The sequence below is a fragment of the Carya illinoinensis genome, chromosome 8 (genome assembly GCF_018687715.1).
Source record: "Carya illinoinensis cultivar Pawnee chromosome 8, C.illinoinensisPawnee_v1, whole genome shotgun sequence".
Classification (NCBI taxonomy): domain Eukaryota; kingdom Viridiplantae; phylum Streptophyta; class Magnoliopsida; order Fagales; family Juglandaceae; genus Carya; species Carya illinoinensis.
The window spans coordinates 37,450,829-37,469,815 of NC_056759.1; the positions used below are offsets into that span (position 1 = coordinate 37,450,829).

At 38.8% G+C, this 18,987-nt stretch overlaps 1 pseudogene; it reads right to left on the bottom strand.

Annotated features, from left to right (window-relative positions):
• Nucleotides 1-240: 240 nt before the first annotated feature.
• On the bottom strand, nucleotides 241-11,069 carry LOC122318009 (annotated as a pseudogene).
• Nucleotides 11,070-18,987: the final 7,918 nt, after the last annotated feature.

Genomic DNA, 18,987 nt, shown 5'->3' on the forward strand with positions numbered 1-18,987 from the left:
GTGCCCCAAAGACTTTATTCCTTGGATGAATTGAGGCTGAATGAATCGAAGCATTGCCTCTTTTGTCACTGGTGGATGCAACACTTGGTTCAATAGAAAAAAAAAAACCTACAACTTGCTGCTGCTCTGGGAGGGCTTGCTGCCTGGAATGTGCTTGGCTTTAGCCCACAACAAGTTCTATATTTTTCTTTGGGGCTACTGTTTCTATGGACATTGGATTAAGTAATTCCACTCTCTCTCTCTCTCTCTCTCTCTCTCTCTCTCTCTCTCTCTCTCTCTCTCTCTCTCTCTCTCTCTCTCTCTCTCTCTCTCTCTCTCTCTCCGAAACCCTAGCATCCTTAAAATCAATCCTTTGCTGCTAGTGACGAGCAGTGGCCGTCGTCTATTAATGTCAATTTCTTCTCTCGATTTTTTCTTGCTACTTGGTACATTCCTCTCTCTCTCTCTCTCTCTCTCTCTCTCTCTCTCTCTCCCCCCGAAACCCTAGCATCCTTAAAATCAATCCTTTGCCACTAGTGACGAGCAGTGGCCGTTGTCTATTAATGTCAATTTCTTCTCTCGATTTTTTCTTGCTACTTGGTACATACTCTCTCTCTCTCTCTCTCTCTCTCTCTCTCTCTCTCTCTCTCTCTCTCTCTCTCTCTCTCTCACAGTTTGTATATCACTTTCCTCTCTCATTGTCCACTTTGGCTAGATTTGAGTTTCTATGTTTGTATATCACTTTCCTCTCTCGTTGGTCATTGTCCACTTTGGCTATATCTGAGTTTTTGTAATTGTAGATATGAGTATATGTGTTTGTAGATCTAATTTTCTATGTTTGTAGACCTGAGTTCCTATATTTGTAGATCTGTCTTTTTGGATTTCTTTATTTTTAAAATATTCAAGTAAAAACTTAGTGTTTTTTTTTTCATGTTCTACACGTCCAAGCACCAAACATCCTTAAATAAAAGGTATGTTAGAATGAAGTGAGGATGAAGTTGACTATAAAAGGAGTGAAGGAAGTACAATTGGTAGGGCCGTGAAGGGGAGAGTACGTTGTAGTGGTGTGACGGTACATGAGGACCATGCATGTACAGACAATGGCATATATGGCTCATACGCACATTGATCAAAATAGTAGAAGAGTGAGTCGTAAACTGAATGAGGAGACATTTGGGTGGTGCATGCATGGCTGCAATTAAAGCCTAGATTTGAAGTTCAAAGTTCTTGAAATAAAAGACTAAAAAATCAAGAAAATAAGGAAAAAAATGCTAGTAAGCCAACCAGCGGCCAATTAGAAGAGAGTAGCTTTAAAATAAGGCCAAAATCAATACCATATGGGCAGCATGCATGTGGTGATTGTTACATGTGCAGCAAATGGCTTTTGACAACCACGCAAATGCGGAAGACTTCTTTTGTATGGTGGAAGAGGTTGATGAAGAATTGACGTTTCCATTGGTGGCGTGCAAGTGAGATTGTGGAATGGATGAAATACAATGTATCTGGCCTTTAATGGCTTGAGCGGATTTAAAAAAAAAAAATTGGAGCAAAAGAAGAGGCTCTCGGTGGGGGTTTCTTTCGAGGGGGGAGAGAGGGACATTGAACAATCTCATATACCCTCCTATTTCGTTCTTGGCATTAAAACTGTAACTCATTGCCCACACCCACGAAGGAAAAAGGAAACAGTACCTTCTTTCAGGTAGGTCAATCTAACGGTGGGACAGCCTTTAGAAAACCTTGGCAATTGTTGTTGATCAACGGTATATATCATACCTTATCCAACCTGTGTGTCGTCGATATATATCGACCTTTTGTGGAATTGGTACTTATACTCAAGGACTAGACACTTGGGCTTCATGGAGAGGGCGTGGCTTGATATCTCTGCATCGCATGTACGTCAAGAACTATTCTGGTAGCTCTTCCAAAAGAGCCTGGACCATAGAAATTTGCCCACCTGCACATACCACACAACAAGTATGTTATAGTTGAAGTTATAAGATGAGGTTGAAGCAAAAACAAAACAGCTGCAACAAGATAAAAGTAAAAGGAAACTGTTCATGTCATTTGATACAAAAGTCAATAGGCCCAAACAGATGATACAAACGTCAACTGAAAAGTGAAGTAGAACTGACTTTTGGGTTGTAAATGAAGGAGCCAAGCTGTTTGGTGTTGGTCAACCTTGGTTGGTCAATGTTTAATCCATAAAGAGTTACAAAAAAAGACGGAAAATAAAGGACAAGGATAATGGTGCATGGCAACAGCAGTTCATGCAACATCTCCGTCAGACACAATTTCAGTGTTCAAACCCACCCTTTAATCCTTTCTTCACTCCATCATTGAATAATTATCTAGCAAGGCATTACAATCAACAATGTGGTTTTGTTGCTTTCTCTCTTCCCACAAAAAAGCTCTTAACTGTCTCTAAAAAACTCTCCCTCCCAACCTCACGCTGTGAGGAACGAAGTACCTCCCAACTTCTCCCTCCCCTTTATCTCATTCCTTCCTCAATCTTCTCCCCATTCTAGATCTTCTCATTCCATTTCTCCAGTTTTTTTAAAAAAATTTCCCTCATCTTCTTCCTTCTTTTGTCTCTATTTTGTTAAGTCTTGGAGGTTAGTTCTACTGCTATCTAATCGGTTCCAACCACCACTAGCCCACCATATATAGAATCCCCACCATTTGATCACTCACAACCACCGCACTCAAGTACCAAACAACCACACATACTGCCACTTGCCATCAACGATAGGCATCAGCGGCACTCGCCACCCCCCACCTGCTCTCTTTTCGGCAATTAACTCTCCTTTACTTGCACCTCAAGTCCCTAAAGTGTTTTCCAGTCATTTCATTTCGTTTTCACCTCCATTTTCCTTACCCTGACACCATTTTGCTGGAAGTGTAAACTCTCAATTTGTTTTTTTCAATCCACTTATGATCACCACGTGCCTTATCTTTGATTTGGCTGCTTGTCGATCTACGATCCACCACCACAAGATCAATATTTTGATTGGTGCATGAGGCCCATGCGTCCCCTTCCTCAACAGTTTCCATCCTTTTTCGAGAAAACAGACTGTCTTCTTTTTTGCTAGAAGCAAACATTTGTTCTTGCTTATTATTTTGAGAATAGGGAAGATGTGAGCATGGGACTCTCCCAACACTCCAAAGCAGTTAATTATGGTGTATCATTACCACCGTGGCTCTGAGTCACAAGACCACAATCTCTTAGTTGAATTGTACCAAAAGAGACATTTTATTATAGTTCTTTCGGTTTGGTAAAGACACATGCATCTAGACCCAATTTTTAGCTCCATACGTGCACGTGCCATTATGTACTTACCATGAACATCTCGCATTGGAACAAACTGTACAATGTCACGTGTAGCAACACGATCTGTAGAGCTCTCTAATTGTTGTCCTTTATCAGCATCAAGGTCCTGTCATAAAAACTAAGTTAGATGACAGAATAACATATGAGGGTAAGTTCAAGTTCTAGAAAAACAATGCCATACCTCCATCTGTCCAAAATCTACACCTCCCACTCCCACTATAAGAATTGATAGTGGAAGATCAGATGCCTTCACCAAAGCGTCTTTCGTTTCTTGAAGGTCTGTAATGACTCCATCCTAGAAAAGGTGACAATTTATTTGATTACCAAATGAAGGATTGAAGGTGGAAAGAGGCATCAAATTATGAAGTCAACTATTCTATTTACCGTAATAATGAGCAAGATGAAGTACTTTTTGCTGTTGTATGAAACGGATTGGCTTGAAATTTGGGCAGCTGTTTTAATCACTTGGCCAAACAACATTGGTCCAGCCAGAGTAACATTATGTAAAGCACTTGCATAAGTAGACATGATGCCTTCAACTCCTTCGACCTATTGAAAATTAGAAGCTAAATGCATTACTTGAGGAGTATGAACATGTAGTTTTCATAAGGATGATACGTATGCTATGCAACAATGAAAAATCACTTGATTTCAATGAGTCTTATACGGTACATATCATTTTCATTATGTTAACAACTGTACAAGGAAGAAAAAAAGCACCGTAGAGTGTAACACATAATATTATGAAGAGTATTGGGTGATAACCCGATCCATTTGATTTTCAAAGTTTTCATTTACTTACAAAAAATTTTGAAGGACCATAAAGACTTTCTAAAGCCTATTAATTGCATATCTAAAATTATTGTATATGACAGTTTTGCATGTGTTGTGGTTAATCTATACTCGGTGTTTTTTCAACTAATGCTTGTACCAACTTCTTACTTATTTGGTTGAAGCTGACTATGACACTATTCATAACTAGAAGTGGTAGAGGAAGAAAAAAAAGCAAACAAAGAAAAAAGGATAAATATTAAATTTTTTAAGAACAAACAATGATGAGATAAACAGGTTGGAACAAACGAAAATCAGGGATTAACTAAAGTATTGCAGGAGGGCAAACAAGATGGCGATAGTTATGTGGAAATGCCAGTACATGCAAACCAAAATGTTGCATCAAAGACGAAGAAACAATAATTATAAAATGGGCTTCTCTCACCTCAAAGCTACCTGCGCTTCCATTCAGGTTGAAGCAATGTGAGATGGTTCCATCAAATGTTTTCCCACCGAAGCCCCAAGCAGGAAAGCGCCTATCAGAATCATAAAATTGAATGACCTCCCCAACCTCCATTATAGCCTGAAACAAATTCAGTTATCAAGTAGATAATAACTTCACCCATCAACAATAATTTCTTTCAATACAGGCTAACAGAAGGCCCACTTAACAAACCAGAACAAATAAACTTGTTTTTCTCAAAAGCTCAAGAAAGCAAATTGGATATTAAAAACGAGCCACTTGATCAAATTGAGTTATAAAATAAATAAAAGAAAGCAATTTAGAAACATGTTTATGGACCAAACTTCATAAAATATATATATATATATATATATATATGAACCAAATCAAGATAACAACAAATTTCTCAGGTCAGTGTTATATGTGGGGAGGTAAATTTGAGCATCAATATCATAATGAAAATATAACTCATGAGCTCATATAGGAGAACTTGATATGGAGGAGAGTAAGGACATGCCAATCGATCCAAAGAATTTGCCTATACTAGTTTTGGAGTCAAAATAATACGTTGTTGAAAGCACCAGATCAGGATGCACAGACTCACCTTTTGATAAGAATTCAACTGGCCGGAAGGATCAATGTAGTGTAAAGAATCTGGGTTTTGAGGATTTCCATTTGAGGCTGGACAAATTAAAATTGACTACTCAAATTATGAATAAGAAATTCGGGCAAAACATTTACAACCAGAAAAAAGAGAACAAAAAATTAAAAAAAAAAATCAATTATCACGTGTATAAATAGTCCTCCAGAAATTACTTACCTGTAAAGTCAACTGCAACCATAAAGTTAAGCTCAAATCCACAAGAAACGTAAGCAAGAAAGCTGTATTGTTCCTTCTCAAAAAATTGATCCACAAAGAGCTCTCCCTTCAAAACCTATATTGATGAATCATTGAACAAATGCAAATTCAAATAAAACGAATAAACTGAAATATTTTAATAAATTCTACTGCAATTATGAATAAGTACCGTCTTGTGACCATGATGAGATGTTATAGTAAGATTTTCACCACTTCTACCTTCTTGAAGTTTTTCCAAGTCGGCCACTGACTTCTGAAGTTTTACTGATATGGTAAATTTAAGAACAGTATCTTCTTTAGAACTAGAGACTAAACTCAGATAACAAGGGAAACCAAGCAAAAATGAATCCGCAGATTAACTAAATTCCACTTACCCAATAAGCGAATGTTTGCCACTGCTATTGAAATTAAAGCACTCGATAATCAATGGGTTATCCTGCAACAAGTCAAATTTCATGCACCACATGCATCTTCCTAATCGTCCAAATAGCAGAATATCCTATAATATAGTGTGACCAAATCATAAGGTGACAAGTTTACCTTACTTCCAAACTGCTGCATACTCAGGCATAGGGGTTTCCATTTTGGATTTAAATTGTTGTTCACTACTTCAGTCTTGCATATTGGAATGGAGCCTCCACTCTCCACAATTCTAGATATTCTTAGAAAAGGGTCCTAGAATAAAGTGATGAATTTTAAGGATGAAACAAACAACAAATATACATGCATATGTAACATAAAGCTTTGCAAATACATACACTTTTAGAAAATATGTCCTTGTTATCCAAGTAAGAACAATGGAGCATCATCTCAACAACCCTCCTTGAAGCAACTGTTTCCTCTGCATGGATGGTGAGTACCCCTAAGTTCCTCAAACCCACATGCCCAATTTTACTACGAAGATTAAGGGTTAAACTCCGATTTTGTTTGGTAAGTACCTGCCATGGAAGTGGGGGGAAGGATTTGATGTTCAGTAAGGTTAAAAATGGCAGCAATTGCAACATGCTCTTCAACTGCATCGATGGTAACCTAATATCTTAATATATCACGTAATTGGGGAAGAAGCTCTCACAATAGTCTTTCTGCTATTGAAGTTTTTAATACAAAAATTCTGAAAATTGATATAATTTTATACTCAATTTGCAACAACTTAGTGAAAATGCATATGCATTCTCAATGAGCCTGATTGATCCCAAGACAGCATACCTCTGATAGAACACACGTGGCCTCTCCAAGAAAATCATGATCCTTCAATTTTAGTGTCTGAAACACAACAGAATAGATATATTTATTAAGTGCAATAGAAAAATGGTTCTTACAAATTTTCTAAAAATTACAAATCATATGGTAATAGTTTAACATTATGTTTTCCTCTGGCGTTTTGTCTCTGATCCAACTCAGATTTTATCTGCACTTCTCCCATAAGTTAGTTTCTTTTCTCACATGACTATGAATCTATGATTAAAAACAGTGACAATCTTTTGAAAGTACTCATTCATTAATCACAATTGAGGTAGTTGACCCCCTCCACACACATAGATGTACAAAATATGTGACCGAATTAAGCAAGCAAACTGCTGCACACCATTCAGTGAGTACTTTCCCATGTCGGTCTTACAAGTTATACAGTTATACGATGCATGGCTGCATCTATATATATTGTCCAAATAACTTAGGCTGACATGAACATACAGTTGGCATCCAAAAGTCGTTTATTATTGCTCTCGAATTAATGTTTTTTGCCAATTCAATGTGTTTAACCATGTATCAACAAAAATACAACTGAACAGGCTAGTGAAAGTATAATGTCATCTAACTAACACATATTTTCTCAGAAAAACCAGTACCCAGCTTTTATTCCCCAGTGTAAAAGAGTTCTAACTTGCAAATTGCGGTATTCAGCACTTAAAAGTATTGGAAGAGATACTACAGAAACACTTAGCATGTACACTTTTTCTTGTATATCGTTGGTACAAATTATAATTGGAAAAACATAACGTACAAAGATTTAAAACATTAGATACTTGAGAGCAGAAACTATAATGTACCTTCACAGGTATATTGTGAAATTTGGTATCAACATCATATACATGAAATCTGGAGCGAAAATAAAGAAGGGAAACGCGAGTGAGTCAAAAGCAGTCAAATCAAAACAGGAATTTCCGTAATAAGAAAGAAGTATATCTACAAAAAAGATGAACTTCAAATGAATTTGTAAAGTTTACACCAATGGCTGTACAATCTCGAACTAGAATGCAACTGTAACTTTTTCTATCCACGTGGGATTCAAGCTATTCAGTATAACCTCAGTGCGGCCTAACTCCTCTAGTTTTCCATCTATATTCTTCGCATATACCACTACCATGGGATCACTCTGAACATAACAATATCTTTTTTAGCTAAAACAACAGTAAGACAATCCTGACCAAAATACACACATAAACAAACTACTGTGTATTGAAAAACTCAAACCTTGAAAGCTAAATAAACACCTTTTTTCCAGAAACAGTCAACATGAAGTATTAGTTTAGCTCGCTACCCATGTAAATACTACTTATGGTAAATGTAAACCGAACACTACCAGGATGGGAATCCCATGAAAACTATTCATAAACTTGAGAAGAAAGAAAAACTCCAGAAACTTGGGGTGTTAACTCATTTTCTAGCAATTTTGAGCAAACAAAGATGGTGTCCAGGATTTAGTCATCCAAACGTTAAGCTGAAGAGATACAGAAGAAGCAAGAAACTCTTCAAATTTGAAATCCATTTCTTGTTTGAGAAAGTCCTAATGGAAGACATATATCCTCCTGATCAGTAAACACAAGACACAAGTACAAACTAATATATCATTAAGAACACCAAAAACAGATCAAACTAAATTATATCACTAATTATATCACTGAGCACTGTAGTTTTCTTACCCAGGTTTTTCATCAGTGTATAGTAACTACCCATACTAACCAAGACAGTTATCAATCCACATACATAGTAATCCAGCTCATTACAAGAGTATGGCTACAAATATCTTATGTAAACAAAATACTGTCAAAATAGTAACATAAACTTTTTTTTATAGGTAAATAGACATAGCCCAAGTACACAGAACGAATAAAAATAGTAGCTTAACATAAAGTAATGATTAGCTCACATGCCCATATCCCCTCTGTTTTGGTTGTATCTTGAAGTGAAACTCACATAGTAAAATGTACTTCAACATAATGAACCAAAAGTGTGATAGTTATCACAAAATTTAGAACTGATTAATTCATAGAATTATGTTAACTCGAGAAATATTATACCAGAGTCTTGAATTCATAAAAATTCTAAGTGTGGTTTGGATCATAATTTCCAGTCCGTGCTAAGCATAGAAAATATATAGGTGATGAAGGTGGACATTAGAGCAGTTAAACAAATGATTCGGCAAAGGAAAGACGATAGTATAAACCCTCAGTAAACATCACTATCAAACATATGGTTATGTTTAGAGGAATACCTTTGAAATGATGTCACGATCTCGCAAGTTAATTGCTGATAGGGATAACTGCAGCACAGATTAAAATACATGAATACATTTTGAAAAGGCAAAAAAAATGAGTTACCAGTACAGACATAAATAAAAAGAAACTAAAAACAAAAGAGCCACGCATGCAGATAAAAGAACAATTCCAGATGTCGAAATCTCTTATAATACTGATAACCAATCCCATCCCCTGTAAAATTTTTGTCAGGCAATATACTGTTTTGGAGCTTGCCGTTATTCCACCCATTTCTTTCTAGTAGGGGGCAACAGAATTGCACAATTTCCATCTGTTGGAGATGAAAGAAATGGCAGGTAACCCTTTCCAAGAATATAGGTGGCACTTCAACCTTTGGCACTTAAAAATGAGAAATTTTCAACTCCTGCACAATACAAAAAGGCAACATGTTGCTTCATACAACCTCATTAGTCTCCAATTTACTAATATTCCGTTAAAATATTTAGCTCGTTTTACTGCAGTCTTAAATTTAAGAAGTTGGTTACAATGTGGGGTATCAATTTAGTCAATCAAAACATCATCCTTCATCTAAGCGCCAAAACACAGGCACCCCGACCATGCTATCCATTCCTGATTCTGAGAAACTAGTAATAGGCCAAACATTTAAATGACAGAATATCAGAGGCAACATTGCGCTGTATGCCCCTCATGCTTCATTTATCAAGCGAAACTCATAGCTTGAAGAGCGTTAAGGATGTAACATTTCAGCACCTTTGAAATACACACAAACCGATCCTCTACCATGCAACGAAAACGACTTCTTTGATAATTTTAAACATATATGTATTGTAAACAAAACCATAACACTAACATGAATACAAAATTTTTATTATTTACTCTTTCTGGATAACCTTTTTTCAATCAAGTTTTGAACCTTGCATTTCTATAAGAATAGTATTGCAGGGGAGAAACTTTACTGGAGAAGAAAAAAGTAATCACAATTTTAAAAAAATAATAATCGTATTCATATTATTCTTGTTCTCATTGTATTTTATGGGCAATGGCCAACGTAATAATCAAGTAAAATGAGAATAGTAAGAACCTAAGCCAATCTGGGATAGAAAATAAATAACGATACGAATTTCAGCCAACGTGGGGATAAACAGAGTAAAGAATATCAAGAGTCTGAGCCAATGTGGGGTAGATAATAGAGAGCAGCACAGCTAATACAAATGCATAATACAGTTCTGTGTGCGTGTAATATATATATATATATATATATATAGATAGGCGTTAGAATGGCAGTCACTACCTCGACTCGGGTGAAGCGTTGATGGAGACCCCGAGACCTGTAGAAGAACTCAACGGCGTCGTTGTGGCCGGCATTGTTGTTGTTGGTAGCTGTGGGGCTCTGTTGGACCCCACCCACGGCTTGCTTTCCTCCTTCCACGTCCGAATAGCAGTTCCCCATCTGTCTCTCTCTCTCAAGCCCAAATGAGATTCCTTTTTTGTTTTTGTTTTCTCTTCTCTATTTAAAACCCTGGATTGTGATTGTGGAGGATTGCCTATCTCTGCTCTGCTGTATTTATTAGGGGAGAACAAGCAGTTTCCTACGTATACGATGGAGTGTTTCCTTCCTTCTTTCCTTGCAGGAACCTACGAAATTGTAGCATCTTTTACGAAGTAGGAGGTGTTTTCTTCACAACCACAACAGTTGTTTCTTTTTGACCACTTTTTTTTCCCCTTTGAGCAATTATGCGGTCAAACCAAAACAGAGGAAAATCGAAAAAAGGAAAATGATGGATGCAGGGGACTTGCGCAGGAAGTTGCGCACGAAAAACTGACGGAATCCATGTGGAAAATGATACGGTGCGTTTCATTGGGTTTGCTACACGGTGCGTTTCGCATTCTACATTCGGATTCCCTCCATCTCCGAAGCTTCCCGAGACCCGATATGGGTTTTTGAACCCTAACCTTCGCATCTCCCTCCATTGTCACTTGTCACTCTTTTCAAGTACAACACTCGCCACTCAGTTTGATGGCCAATATAAGCACATGGAATGATTCCAGCCCATGAAACAGGTTGGGAATTCACTAGCTAAAAACATCTGAAATGCATGGGTGCCATCATAAAGGGAAAAAAGATAAGCGTTGACTATAAATGAGAAAGAAAGCGTAATCTCCATAAACAAAAGGAAACGGAAGGGAAGAGATGATTCCAAATCGCTGATTTGTTGGGAGGCCAAATTATACAGAACACCTACGGTCTTACCATTACAGAAAATCCAATCATAAGACAGAAGAAGAAGAAGAAGAAGAAGAAGAAGAGAAGTGGAAACCCAGCTGCCACTGTCGTCCACCACTCACGACAGGATCTTTAAGGTAATATATTATCGAGCATAAGTCATGTTGAAAATGGCCTTTCATAGAAGGGAGAAATAGCATAGATGACGCTGACAATTGGTGAAGGTGAAGTGTTTTTTTTTTTTTTTTTTTTTTTTGAAATGAAAGTTTGATTCATTTAACCTGTCATTACATAACTATGTAGGTCCGATACAATGGCCGGAAGGACCTCACTTGGTACCTCCTCCACCCACACACCTTCAGTATCTAAGGATAGAGCCAACCTAGCAGCTGCGTGTGCTGCACCATTGCCCTCTCTCCTTACAAAAGCTACAGACCAACCAGGTTGCTCCTGCATCGCTGCCTTGATGTCCTCTATCACCTGTCCATCCCAAGATGAGTTAAAGGGTCTGGAGTTGATTGCTTCCACTACCACTTTTGCATCACCCTCCAACTGCACCCGAGTGAGTCCCAGTTCAGTGCACAAAAGAATTGCTCTAAGCATGGCCTGACTCTCTGCTGCACTAGCATTCCTTGTTAGTTGTTTAGGGGCAGCAACTATCACATGCACCTCTCCTCTGAAGTCCCTCACTACTACGCCAATTCCCACCTTTCCTCTTTTAGAATCCACTGCTGCGTCTACATTCACCTTCAGAAAGTCTTGGCTTGGAGGTTTCCATACGGTTCTCACTGTCTCTACTGGCCTTGTTTGATCCTCTCTTTGTTTTTCATGAGCCGATGTAACTGCCTCTGCATCTCTCACTGCCTGTTGGAACAACACGCATGGCCCCTTGAATTTCCCTTCGAAAACCATAGCATTCCTTCTCCTCCACAGGCCATAGAACACCTCGGCTACTATGTGGAGTTGTCCTTCCTCTAAATTAGACTGGAGCTCAGACCACAATGACGTGAAGTCCCCAAAGCTCCTTCTCCACTTTCTGACTGGACTGCAGTCCTCGCCCCAAACATCAACTGCTGCAGGGCAGTCCCATAGCACATGTATGTCAGTTTCTTCTTCTCTGCTGCATATGGGGCAAGTTGAGTTGTCAGTAACCCTTCTCTTGAAGAGAGTACTCCTCGTGGGAAGTATGCCATTGAGAGCCTTCCATAGGAATATTTTCACCTTGCCCGAGCTTGTTAATCTCCACAGCCTCCCCCACAGCCCTTTGCTTTGATCTCCACTAGAAGTTTCTCCCATATTTTGGTTCTTGATCCCCAAGTCTGCATGATAGGCACTCTTTACTGTAAATGTCCCTTTTTCTGATAGTCCCCATATCATTTTGTCATCCATCCCTTTTACACTAATAGGAATGCTGCAAATTCTCTTGGCTTCCTCTTGACTGAAGATTGCTTGTACCAATTCTTTTTTCCAGGTTTTGCTTTCATCTTCAATGAGCTCACTGACAGTTGCGTTATAGTCCAGTATCTTGTTTGGTGTTTGAATTTTAAATGTAGAAGATATAGGCACCCACTTGTCTTTCCATATTTTAATGCTTCTTCCATTGCCAACTCTCCACATTAGACCTGTCTTTATCAGATCCTTTACTGACATTAAGCTCCTCCATATTTGTGATGGGCAGTAGCCTACTCGAGCCTCCATTAGGTTGCCTGTCTTGAAGTATTTCTCTTTGAAGACTTGAGCCAGCAGTGATGCAGGTTCTTGTATAATTCTCCATCCTTGCTTAGCTAAGAGAGCTCTGTTGAAGCAGTTAAGGTCTCGGAAGCCCAACCCCCCCTTATTCTTTGCTGTTCCAAGTTTGCTCCAGCTTTTCCAGTAAATACCCCTACCTTCCTTTCTATGGTTCCACCAGAATTTGGCAATCATTGACTCTATTTCTTTAAGAAGTACACTTGGCATCTTGAATACACTCATTGTGTATGCTGGTATGGCTTGTAAAACACTCTTGATCATGACTTCCTTTCCTGCAGAAGACAGAAAGGTAGTCTTCCAGCTGTTAATCCTTTTCCATATCTTTTCTTTCAGGCCCCTGAATGTGTTATACTTAGATCTTCCTACCGTGGTAGGCAATCCAAGATACTTATTGTAATTCCCACATACTACACCCTCAGCTTGTTGAAGGATGCATGTTCTTGCCTCAGGCCTTGTATTTGAGCTGAAAAGAATGGAGGTTTTCTGTCTGTTCAAGGTTTGCCCTGATGCTTCCTCATAGATTTTTAGCAAATGAGCTAAGACTGACCATTCTTCTAACTTGGATCTGCAGAACATCACGCAATCATCAGCAAACAGAAGGTGATTTATTCTTTTGCCCCCCCTTGCAACTGCTACTCCTTTAATGAGACCCCTTACTTCAGCATTCTTTAAGAGAGAGCTTAGTCCTTCTGCACAAAGCAGGAAAAGGTAAGGGGAAAGAGGATCCCCTTGCCTTAATCCTCTTGTAGGCCGAAATACAGCTCCAGGTGTTCCATTCACCACTACTGAGTAAGAGACAGTTTCCACACACACCATAATCAGCTTCCTCCACTTGTCACTGAAACCCAATTTAGATAGCATTGATTGAAGAAAGCCCCACTCCACCCTGTCATATGCCTTAGACATGTCTAGCTTGATGGCCATGCTGCCTTCTTTGCCTTTTTGCCTAGCTTGCATGGTGTGTAAGAGTTTGTAAGCAACCATTATGTTGTCAGTGATCAGCCTACCAGGTAGAAATGCACTCTGGTTCCAAGAAATGATATCTTGTAGCACAGATTTCAGCCTGTTGGCCAAGACTTTCGAAATTAATTTGTACCACACATTACACAAGCCGATGGGCCTGTATTCATTTACTGATCTAGGTGTACTTGTCTTGAGAATAAAGGCTATAAGAGTATGGTTTAGACCTGTAGGCATTTCAGCTGTTCTAAAAAAATTCAGTACTGCCTGCATCACTTCAGAGCCCACTATATCCCAGTGGTCTTGAAAAAAACCTGCACTGAACCCATCTGGCCCTGGTGACTTGAAAGGGGACATTTGTTTAAGGGCTACCAGAACTTCTTCTGATGTAAACTCTCTGTCCATATGCTCCCTCTTATGTTGTGAAATTCTATGTCTTACACCACTCAAGCATTGTTGTATGGTTCTTTCAGATGGATTAGCTGATTGGTACACCTGTTTGAAATGGAGCCAGAACCCTATTGCCACCTCTTCCTTTGAACTCAACATTCTCCCCTCACCATCCTCTATCTGCTTTATGTTGTTCTTTTTCCTTCTTTGGTTGACACATGCATGGTAGAACTTTGTATTTCTATCCCCTTTTGTAAGCCAATGAACTTTGGCTCTTTGTTTCCATCTTGCATCTTCCTGGTCTAGCAAAAAACCAATCTCAGATTGTAGTCTCTTGAGGTCACTCATGTTATCTGCTCTTTCTTCCTCTTGCAACTGATTTATTTCTTCTGTTTTCTGTTTTATGGTTGCTAGTCTGTTCCTTCTTAGATCCTTGCTCCACTTCTGAAGCTTCCTGCTGCACAGCTCTAGTTTATTTTGCAGCCTGCTATTCTGCCTTTGATGTTGAACTTCTCTCTGCCAAGCCTCGGCTACTGTTTCTTTGCAACCATCTTCTTTTGCCCAATTCATCTTGTATTTAAACTGGTAATGGAAATGAGATCCCTGGCCCCTGCCACTAGTACCCTCAAGAAGGATTGGTCTATGATCTGAACATAGTGCCACCAATGTGTTGACTCTAGCATCTGGAAACATCTCTATCCACTTTTTGTTTGCCATACCTCGATCTAATCTCTCCTTAGTGAAGGTTTCACTCTCATGTCTGTTACACCAAGTGTACTTTGCCCCCCTCCACCCTAGATCAAACAGACTACATTCTTCAACCACTTCTCTGAATGCTCTCATTTGACTTTCAGCTCTAATCCTTCCACCTACTTTTTCATCATGAGACAAAATTTCATTAAAGTCACCTATTACTCCCCACCCCATGTTCCTGGGATTAAAGGACTGCAACAGCTCCCACGTTTCCTTCCTTCTATTTGTTTCTGGGTGGTCGTAAAAGCATGTCAATAGCCAACTAGAATTATCCTCATCACTTTTCACGATTACATTAATGTGTCTTTGGGAGTAATTGACTAATTCCACCTTCATTATTTGTTTCCACATGAGCATCAATCCTCCACCCCTTCCCATTGCATCTACTGCTACACAGCACTCATATCGAGCTTTCCTGGCCACCTTAATGGCTCTTGCTTGAGACAGCTTGGTTTCCATCAGGAAGACCAAATCGGGAGCTTTCTCCTTTGTTTGAAAACAAAGGCTTTGAACTGTTCGGGGGTTCCCAAGCCCCCGACAGTTCCAACTTAGTATTTTCATAACATTCGGTGGGGCTGGTCACCAGCCTCCACCGATTCAGTCGAGATAAAGCCATTATTTTTTAGACCAGGATTCTTACCTCTTTTCTTTTTCAAAGGTGCAGTTGGGGTCTCCTCCTTTGTCTCTGCTGGCCTTTTAACTCCCGGTCGTAATCCTCCTTCCACAGGAGAGGATCCATGTCCTCTTGCTTGACGCTTCCATCTGCGGCTTCCTTGATTTGGGCATGTGACGCCATCTGCTTGTTCACTTGGAATAAGCTGGTTGTTGAAGTTAGTTAATTCCCGCGTAGGCATCCTTTCTTCGTCATGGGTCTTGACCGTTGTCTGGTTGATGGGCCTGTTATTTCTATTGGGCTTATCCAACGGACCCATAGCTAACAAGGCCTTATTTCTTTCGAGTATTTCCCGCCCAGCTTGAATTTCATCCTCCTGCATTCTTCCTTCGCTGTGCTGGTTCTCACCTACTCTTTGAGTTGCCCCATGCCATGTCCCATCGTCCTCGGCCCCTGCGTCAAGCTTGCTACCTCTTCCCGCCAAATTTCTCTGTCGTACATCTGCGGACACCATTCTCTCTCTGGAGTCGTAGGTCTCGCTGCCGGCGTTATGCTCTGTGTTTTGCTTCTGGCCGAGGACCTCTGGCTGTCTTCTACTTGCGGTACTTCTGATAGACCCCTCTGTTTCACCAAGTTCTGCTTCCTTAGTAGGGTCTTGTCGTCCCTCCTCTCTTCCGTTTGAGTTACCATTTGAGGGAATGAAAGTAGGGCGTCGTCTATAGCTATCTTCTGCTCGTAACCACGAGCCGAACTGGGAAGAGGAATCTTGGTTGTTTCCTCCTGTCTTCACACAACCATTTTCATTGTGTAGAATCCATCCACAACTGAGACAGATTTTGGGAAGCTTCTCGTACTTAAAATTAAGCCACACCTTCTTCCCGTTTACCATGACAGTTCTCCCTCTGGCTATAGGTATCTGTAAATCTATTTCGACCTTCACCCTTAAGCATTTACCCCATCCCACTCCATCCTCGTCAGCATCTATATCTAGAACCTTCCCTACTGATTTTCCTATACGCCTTCCCCAATCTTCCGTCATGAATCCTAATGGCATATTATGTATTTGTAACCAAAAAGCTTCTTTATCTGCTTTCATCTTCCCTGGTTGTAAGCTTCCATCGTAGGCCGTAATCAAGAAGAGTACGTTCGCAAAGAGCCACGGTTTGCCGTCCAGAATCCTCTGTCTATCAGCATGGTTTGCAAACGTAATAATGAAAACGTTTCTCCCTACCTCTTGGAACACAGCACGTTTACTTATTCTCCAGATTTTCCCCATAGCACTTGCTATGACCTCTTTTCCCACTATACGATCTGAGCATATTTTTCCCATTAAGCTTCTTTCTCCTTTCTGATATATTTCCTCTTCACTTCCCTGGGAAAGCTCAATGACTTCTTCTTCTTCCTCCGTGAGCTTCAAGTTACTCCAGCGATCTTCAATGTCTTCCATAGATCTTGACTTAGGACTCTCCCTATCGAGGACTGGACTCTCCCTAACGAGGACTTTTTCTCTCTCAACATTTTTGAGGTGAAGGTGAAGTGTTAATAGCTTGTAAACGTTCAGATTTTTCGAATCGATGAAGACTGGGCATAGTTTAATTACAATAAATAAATAAATAATGATAGCACTTGTAAAAGAACTGAGGGGCTCGACCAATGATACATCACCCACTATTTTATAATTTATCTACAATTTTATATTAAAAAATTATTTTTTTTTGCTTTAATTATTTAACACATAGTTGTAAACCAATTGTAATATAATTCCAAATTTAACCTTCCATCGAATTTTCCGAATTCCAAGGAATTTGTGCATCAAAGTTTTGAAAAGCCGAATAGGGAATGCTACCTATTTATCGTTTGCTTGGCAAGTTGGCACAAAGACTCTGCATTATTTACATTATTGATAAAATACACTATTTATATTATTGATAGTATGTTAATTTATAAGATTTAAATTTATTTAAAAAAAATTATAAATTTAAATCTTATTATAGAATTTTTTTTTCTTTTTAGTTTGGAGTAAAAAGATAAAGGAGCATAATTAGATTTAGAGCGGCTTCTCTGTTAATACATGTTAAATTTTATATGGGAGTAACCTAAAGGTTATTGATATGAAAATAAAATAAAATCTATTTACCCACCAAATTGTTGAGGGAAGGATAAAATTTACTTATTAAATGCCTATTCATAGGTTTTCTTGCTTAAAAAGTCAAATTAATATTTATTACATTCCTGCATCACCATTCACACAAGTTTGTTGAGTCTTTTTCTGAAGTAAAATTTGTAATCCATTTACCATTTCCTATATCTCAAAATCGTATAACACTTTCACTTTAGAATATCGTTATGATGTAATTTAATCAAATTACGTGTTGAACGATTGTGTGCAACTTTTTCTTGGAGAATCCGCCAATGGATGCGCGTGATCCTCTCTAATCTCTTTGTACCTTCCAAGTCATTAATGTAATGGTCATTTTCATTTTAATTCGATGTGACAAATGAATAGAATAAATATTTAAAGGGTTTGAATTTGAATTCTTTCTTTCTTCTCTCCTTCCATGGAATATCCAATTGGTTGTCCAAGAGGGCTTTACTTATGAGCAAATGTATAGGATGAAGTTAAGAGCACTCACAAACCAATTTACAAATAAATCAAGGTTTCTAGCTACCTTGAAATTCAAGAATAGATGTCATACAATGTGTAGTTGGTAGCCCAAGAACATTGACCAACTAATCGACCAGGTTTGATTGTCCCACATTTTTTATCTGTTTCAAAAGTAATCGCAATTGACAAATAGAGTTCAAGAAGATTTAAAAAAAAAAAAAAAAAAAGGAGTATCAATGTGATCATAAAAAGGAAAGAAAAGAAAATAATAATATATCAATAAAGAGCACTTCTGAGTCTTTGACAAGATAAAAGGTATCCAAAGAATTTTGATGGGTATCAAAATGCCGCTTACACTCAGTTTTGTACAAATTTGGAGCCCATGTTCCCTCATCCATACATTATGCAACTGAAGATTGCCTCATATGCACATCAGGAGCCAATAAACAGGAGTCCAAATACAAATGGATACATATGTTCAAGATGCAAATTCAGTCAGAGGTGTAGGAATGATAGACCAGCAAAAGAGTATCGAAACTGGCACAAGCACCGCTTCAGCTGGGCGGGCAGCCTGATAATGACGTGTCTTGTCTTTGTGCAGTAAAGCATCAGCAGCATATGTAGAGTATAAACTACCCACTTGATCAATTTATGTCCGATGTAAATTGGCACTCTCAATTGGGTGTGTTCCACCAATAGGATAAGAACCTGATGAAACACCATAATGATAACCATGGTATGGATCCTTTGTATAGGGGCCTAAACCAATAGCAAATGTTGCAGTTGCAAAATGTAC